This window comes from Myxine glutinosa, chromosome 7, assembly GCF_964187855.1.
Source record: "Myxine glutinosa chromosome 7, kmMyxGlut1.1, whole genome shotgun sequence".
Lineage (NCBI taxonomy): Eukaryota > Metazoa > Chordata > Myxini > Myxiniformes > Myxinidae > Myxine > Myxine glutinosa.
This window is the reverse complement of record NC_136267.1, coordinates 173,056,287-173,064,158: the sequence shown is the minus strand read 5'-3', so window position 1 is coordinate 173,064,158 and position 7,872 is coordinate 173,056,287. Positions and strand designations below refer to the sequence as shown.

The 7,872-nt window shown below is 50.1% G+C and overlaps 1 non-coding gene across 1 annotated transcript; it reads left to right on the top strand.

The window, feature by feature from the left end:
* The first annotated feature begins 2,426 nt into the window (after positions 1-2,426).
* Positions 2,427-2,597, top strand: LOC137418477 (U1 spliceosomal RNA). Its single transcript, XR_010982644.2, has one exon. It is a non-coding gene; the product is annotated as a U1 spliceosomal RNA (small nuclear RNA).
* Positions 2,598-7,872: the final 5,275 nt, after the last annotated feature.

Sequence of the window (7,872 nt, the reverse complement as noted above, 5' to 3'; positions counted from 1 at the left end):
AAGCGATAATGTCGACATGTTGCCGTCTGTCATGTTGGGCGGTGAATGATGCATGTTGGGCGGTTGTGGGCGGTGGGCGGTGATATGGTGTATTTTTAAAAATATATCTCTGCATTTTCCCCGCGTTGCTGACACCGAGTCCAAAACCATCGATAAAAATGAAATCATATGGTGAGTTAGATTGGAGATAAAGGCGTGAGAGAGACTCAATGGCCTTGAAGTTACAGGCGTTTGAGAATTCATTTCGTTCTATAAACGGCAACTTTCATCGGATTTTCTTCCCGTTTTTTTTCAACCGAGTCTAAAACTATGTTAGCGACTGTGAAAAATGAAATGATATATCGAATTTGATTTGAAATAAAACTGGGAGAGAGAGCAAGACATCACGGGCCTACAAAACAGGCCTCAAAGCTATGCGAGTTAATAAAATGGTGGATATTTGTTTATAATTATATGTAGCCTCTCCCAGAATGGGTGGATCTATGGGTGGAGCTACTCTGCAAACCGAGTAAGCCACACCCCGGACAGACGCCCAACAGACAGACAGACAGACAGAATCATCTACGGCTATTATAATATATATATATATATATATATATATATATATATATATATATATATATATATATATTGTTGCGGATATGGGATTTGCATCCATCCATATCCGCTTGTAAATATTCCCCTATTTCCTCAATACTTCCCAACTATCCCCAATCCCCCATTCTCTAGTCCCATTTTCTGTAAACAACACTCTGTAGACCCGACCTCCCCCTATTTCCCCCATTAAATGTCATGCCCAGGTTCACCGCATCTCATGTAAGACAACTATAGGACATCTTGCTAGTTATTCTTAGTCTATGTCAGTTAAGGACTCGTTTCCATTAATTCTGACCCTTCGTTGCACCAGAATGTGATTGTATGGCACCGTTAGGAAGTTTAGGACCTCCCAATACCTCCCCGCAGCTCTTCCTCATGGTTCAGCAACAACAACAACAACAACAACAACAGCAACGGCAGCGGCGTGCACAGGGAGTGCGCGTCCTCACTCCGGCTTGGTTGGTAGGGGGTGTTGGGAGGGCACGAGGCCTTCCCAACGAGCCGCCATCGAACATGTGCTCGACGGGGTTACCAAATAGGGGCTCCCTGTCAGCTCCTCGTCAAGGGCGGAGCCCGATAACCCCCGCACCCAATGGAAGCGTCGGACCGGCCCCAGGGGGGCGGAGCCAACCAGCCGAGGGCGTGTCACTCCCCGCTGAGCATGCGCAGGAAGAGGGAGGTGACGTCAGATGCACGCTGAGCTTGGAGCAAGCAAGACGTACCCACCGAGCGCTGTGAGGCCTCCCCGCATCTTTTGGACTGGACCGTGCTTTATCCTGTCCCCGGGCCAAGGTGCACCTTGTGCCATCGAACTACCTGTCCCTCCCTGCCATCAATCCCTGTGTAAGTCAGCCTTGTTCCGTTTGTCTGTGGTCTGTCTGGGATAAGATAAGACTGTAATTAAGTGCCTATCTCTTCTGTGTCTTTACCTCACTACCTTGTAATCTACCCCCTTTTCTCCACCACTGTAATTATACCCTCCTCCGGAGGTCTTGAGAACTGTACCCCTTGCGTCGTTTCATCTATCCCAGTCGTTGTGTCCTTTCCATCATTGATTTAGCATAGCGCGATTTGGTCAACGTCTGGGTGGAATCGGGGTCTAGTCGGGGAATAACTGTTCGGTCGCGGCAATACCACCGCTCGGTAAATAACATCTAAACCGCGTCCGTAACAAGTTATTCCCCGACTAGACCCCGATTCCACCCAGACGTTGACCAAATCGCGCTATGCTAAATCAATGATGGAAAGGACACAACGACTGGGATAGATGAAACGACGCAAGGGGTACAGTTCTCAAGACCTCCGGAGGAGGGTATAATTACAGTGGTGGAGAAAAGGGGGTAGATTACAAGGTAGTGAGGTAAAGACACAGAAGAGATAGGCACTTAATTACAGTCTTATCTTATCCCAGACAGACCACAGACAAACGGAACAAGGCTGACTTACACAGGGATTGATGATCGGGATTACACAGAGATCGGCAGATCGAGAGATGCGGGGGAGAGATCAGCAGATGAGGGTGGCATCTGGGCAGGAGATGCAAGTGATGGGAGAGGAGATCAGAAGAGGTGTGAGTGAGGAGGTCGGAGGAGTGCGCAAGGAGGTGAGGCACTGTGAGGAGCGCATGGAGAAGGAGGTGAGAAAGGGGACTGTAAAATTGCAAGGTGGTATAGAGGAGTTGACGCTGGGAGTAGAACAACTGACAGTGGGACAAAAGGAGTTGGGGGACCAGGTAAAGAAGAACACAGCGGCAATAGAGGGTTTAAAATCGACACAGAAGGAGATGAAAAAGGACGTAGGGTTAATTAAAAAAGAGTGTCAGACGGTACATACTTACCTGTCGGGAGAAATACCATGATCATTAAGGTGGTGTTCTCAGGGCGAGGTCCACCCATTGCACTCCGGGTGGGTTGACCCTTGCGATTTCCCCAAATGTGGGAAACTTGACTGTACAAAATTGGTAGTGGGAGATGCCCGATGTGGTGGGATGGCAACTCTGTCATCCCTCACAGACTGGGGGCAGATGCGCTATAGATTATGGGGTGTATGGCAGTGAAAACTAGCCCGGGAGGGTTAGGATATATCGTGTGTAGGGATCTAGAGATTGACATTAGGTAACGTTAAGGTTAGTTAGTGACTGATACCTGTAGTGTGGACGCAGGTAGATTAGTGTGGATGATAATGACGTGGGAGCGCTGAGTGTAAGGGAAGACGGAGGAGCGCGAGTTTTAGAAGGGAGTAGACAGGGCAGATGATGCAGTGTGAACGGAAGTGCTGGTGAGCAGCTTCAAATGAGGCATCGGTGAGGCAATGCCCCGAGGTGTGTGTGAGTGTACAAGTGATGAATGAGAGAGCATTGCGGATGAGTGTCATGGTGAGTAGTGAGTGTTGTGGATCAGCGCGAATGCGCTTGGGGGAGAGAAGGGTGCAGGCGGCACCAAGTATGAGAGCACAGGTGTGCAAGTACAGGTGTGTGGAATATATGGAGCAGAGAATGAGTGGTGTGGAGAGAGTTGGAGTAAGTGGTACGGAGTGGTGTGCATGGTGCGAAGGTGTGGATGGGGGAAGAGTGGACCCCTTTTCACGAGTACCCGGGGAGGGTAGTTTAAAGAATAGTTAGAAGGTATAGGTAAATTGTGGTTGGATATTGGCATTTGTGGTGCGGTTGCAGAATGGTATTGTGGATGGGTGCATTGGTGTGGTGAAATTGGCTGGTCGTGTGGCCTGTTAGTATGAGTGTGAATGGTTGGGCACTCCGCCACTGTTAGATGTCGGCCAGGTGAGGCCGCAGGTGGGCTCTGGGAGCCGTTAGTGTCAGTGGGTGCCTGAGGATCCCGGGTGTGGATCGGGCAGCCCGTGCCAGAGAGGGCACTGAGGGGGTGAGAGTGCGAGAGGGCCTTCCCCAGTTAGTTAGGTTAGGGTGAGGAGCAGGTGAGCTCGGTAGGCAACAACAGTGGTGGAGGTGTGCAGGTGGGTGGACCAGCTGGGAGCGTCACACGACCCAGCCACCGAAATTGTGCGGGGGCACCGAGTGTTGAATCGGGGAGTGAGACCCAAATTGATGGTGTGCACCACAGATGGTCAATGGGATTTTGGTTCATCGAACCACATAGAGTAATGAGGGTCAATGGTTTGGCAGGAGAAAGACCCCGGGTAATGTAAAGTTGTTAAAGTCATTTAGGAAATAGTTAGGATTGATGAACCTGTCGCACCATACGCAGCCACTTGCCTGAGGTGATGATGATGACTCCACACCTGTGTTTTCTTTGTTTTGTGTTGCAGGAAATGAGAATTGCTGTTTGGAGTTGTGAGACGCATCACGACGTGGATAAGACATTGGGGTGATTCCATCTCTCCCTCCTTAGGAGGGACTGATGATGAATTGGTGATGGCAGATTTTGACGTTGAGTTGGAGATGGCAGATTTTGATGAGAGTTGGAAATGGCAAATTTGATTGGTTAGGAGGGAGAGAAGACGAATTTGGTTTATGGGAGGAACGGGGAAGACAGTAGGGACGTTGGTGATGTGTAAAGTAGATGTTTATGGGTAGTGTTGTGTTTTGTGGATACAGTAAGGGGTAAGGGAGGGGCAATGTAGTTTACCTGGTGGGGGGGGGGGGGGGGCGTACGGTAGGAACGTACCTGTCTCACCTGGTTCCCATGTGCCCCCAGAGTGCATTACCTTGTATTGTGTGCACTTTTGCGCCCTTACCACCTTACTCACTTGTCTTATTTTGTCTCCCACCTCCGAGGATCTGGCTTTGGGGCAGAGAGAGAGGAGAGAGAGGTGCTGGCTCCGCAGTTGTGGGCCTGTACTTCCGCTGCTTGCTGCCTGGATCAATACACCATATGGACCGCAATTTTTGTGGCCGCCCACAATGGACCGCAGTTCTTTTGCGGTCAAGCACCACCCGTGGATGGACCTCTGGGTCAACGTGGCACCTATGCCATACAGGTGAACCACTTTTAGTTGGCCCCCTGACGGCCACAATTAAGAAATGGACGCGGTTGGCGCCTTTCTTTATTTCTAAAGAAGCCAGAAGGCCAAGTGCACTCCATGAAGGCAAGACCAGCGGCAGAACATCGGCCGGCTGCGACACCACCGGTGACCATGGACACTTGATTGTGCATTTTTATGAACACTTTATTGGTGCACCGGATGGTGCTGACTGTGCGTAATGGGGTGGTGCTTTTGGTGCTTGGACGGGGTGCTCTGCACATTATTAAAGGCCGTAGGGCCACAGGGCACTCGTGGGTTGGTGTATCGATGCTGGCATGCGTGCTCTCCCTATGCATAACATCTGCATGTGTTCCTCAAAGAGCAGGTCCTGGATTGTAGTGTAAATATCAGTGTTGTATAAATAATGCTCCCTACCGGCTGTATGTTTAGTTTGAGGATGCTTTCCATGATTCGGTTATCCTGTGGGTATGTTTCTGTTAGGAGAAGGGTGCAACGTCGCAGGGGGACATATTTACTCATTTGTGAACATCTGTAAAACTGTCGCACTCAGGGTTGAGTTAATAGTAGAGGGAACTACATCTGAGTGCCACACTAAAGTAGGTAAAAATTTATCGGGTCGGGACGCCCCGAGGTAGAGAAGGGTGCAATGTTGCGGATATGGGATTTGCATCCATCCATATCCGCTTGTAAATATTCCCCTATTTCCTCAATACTTCCCAACTATCCCCAATCCCCCATTCCCTAGTCCCATTTTCTGTAAACAACACTGTAGACCCGACCTCCCCCTATTTCACCCATTAAATGTCGTGCCCAGGTTCACCGCATCTCATGTAAGACAACTATAGGACATCTTGCTAGTTATTCTTAGTCTATGTCAGTTAAGGACTCGTTTCCATTAATTCTGACCCTTCGTTGCACCAGAATGTGATTGTATGGCACCGTTAGGAAGTTTAGGACCTCCCAATACCTCCCCGCAGCTCTTCCTCACGGTTCAGCAACAACAACAACAACAACAGCAACGGCAGTGGCGTGCACAGGGAGTGCGCGTCCTCACTCCGGCTTGGTTGGTAGGGGGTGTTGGGAGGGCACGAGGCCTTCCCAACGAGCCGCCATCGAACATGTGCTCGACGGGGTTACCAAATAGGGGCTCCCTGTCAGCTCCACGTCAAGGGCGGAGCCCGGTAACCCCCACACCCAATGGAAGTGGCGGACCGGCCCCAGGGGGGCAGAGCCAACCAGCCGAGGGCGTGTCACTCCCCGCTGAGCATGCGCAGTTAGAGGGAGGTGACGTCAGATGCGCGCTGAGCTTGGAGCAAGCAAGACGTACCCTCCGAGCGCTGTGAGGCCTCCCCGCATCTTTTGGACTGGACCGTGCTTTATCCTGTCCCCGGGCCAAGGTGCACCTTGTGCCATCGAACTACTTGTCCCTCCCTGCCATCAATCCCTGTGTAAGTCAGCCTTGTTCCGTTTGTCTGTGGTCTGTCTGGGATAAGATAAGACTGTAATTAAGTGCCTATCTCTTCTGTGTCTTTACCTCACTACCTTGTAATCTACCCCCTTTTCTCCACCACTGTAATTATACCCTCCTCCGGAGGTCTTGAGAACTGTACCCCTTGCGTCGTTTCATCTATCCCAGTCGTTGTGTCCTTTCCATCATTGATTTAGCATAGCGCGATTTGGTCAACGTCTGGGTGGAATCGGGGTCTAGTCGGGGAATAACTGTTCGGTCGCGGCAATACCACCGCTCGGTAAATAACATCTAAACTGCGTCCGTAACAATATATATATATATATATATATATATATATATATATATATATATATATATATATATATATATTGTTGCGGAGATGAGGACTGTATATTTTTTTGATTGTGTGCTCTACTATTATTATTATTGTTTATTCTGCGCCCCCCTACCTCTGGAGCTGTGTAAAGGTGAAAGTGCATCCCATAATTAGTCCACAAGCATACACATCAGCCAAATAATAGAATACCCCTGTTGATAGTTATCTCTTATTCTGTGTTTTAGGGTAAGGCTGTGTCTCCCATTAATTGAAGTACTCCATTGCACCAGTGAAAGAGAATAGATCCCCTTTCCTTCCCATCCCCAAAATCTCCCTTTCCTTCCCATCCCCAAAATCTCCATTCCCTTTTACATCCCCTCTCGTGATTGCCAACCCTCGATTGCCAATTACATCCCCTCTCGTCATTGCTGAGCCCTCGATTCTCAATCACCTCCCCTCCAATAACCGCCATTGACCACGCGGCAGGGTCGGAGAAGAAAGGCGTGTCTCCACCTCGTCATAGAGGGGAGGAGGGGCGTACCCGCCCGTCGTCATCGAGGGGGGAGCCCGAGGGTCGCGCGACCAACCAGGGCCGAGGTGAGCACCCCGATGGGCGTGTCCAAAACGCCGGCGGCGTAATCGCTGGAGGCGCTATAAAAGGCGCGAACGGAAGTGAGTGGTGAGTTGGTCTGAGTCGGTTGCCAGAGGGAGTTGGTCGTCAAGAGAGAGTCGTGAAGAGTCAGTCAGTGGAGTCGGTGGTCAGTTGGTTGCGGTGAGGAGTCGGTGGTGGCGGTCAGTGGTTGCGTTGGTTGCGGTGAGGAGTCGGTGGTGAGGAGTGAGTGAACCAAGAAAGAGTTGAGGGTTTGGACCAGACGAGTCGGACAGGCCTGGCAAAGCACGCGACGTACACAGCAGCCAAAACAGCAGCGTGGGGCCTGGCCTGAACGGCGGCTGCTAAACGCGCCGGTTGTGCTGCGGGACCCCCTTGGACCTCCCTCTCCCTCCAGCCATCCACCTCCTGCCTTTCCACCCTTCTTGTGGACGTGAGTTTGTTCTGTTTGTTCTGTCCTGGGAATAAGTTAAGTCTGTAGATAAGCTAGTATTTGCACTGTGTCACCTGCGTCTTATGTGCTTGTAAATAAACGTGACTGCTTTCTTTTTGCTTGTGTAAATAATAAATCCAATTACTCTTCTGTCCGTCTATTCGTTTTATTCCTTTTCCTCTTGCATTTCGTCGTTTCAGTCTTTTCCCAGATTGGGCAGCTGTGGTGCGATACGGCCAACGTTTGGGTGGAATCGGGTGAGTCGGGGATCCTGTTAGGTCGCGGTTAAATACACCACCGCTCGGTCATCATAACATCTAAACCGCGATCAGTAACAATTGGTTGTCAGGAGTTGGATTCGGACCTGGGACTAAAATTGTTAGGCCCAAATTTTGGAACACCAATTGTACTATTAGAGTAACAATTGGTGTCTGGGAGTGAGATTCGGGGCCCGAACCAATTTTTTTAAAAAAAACATCTAGAAA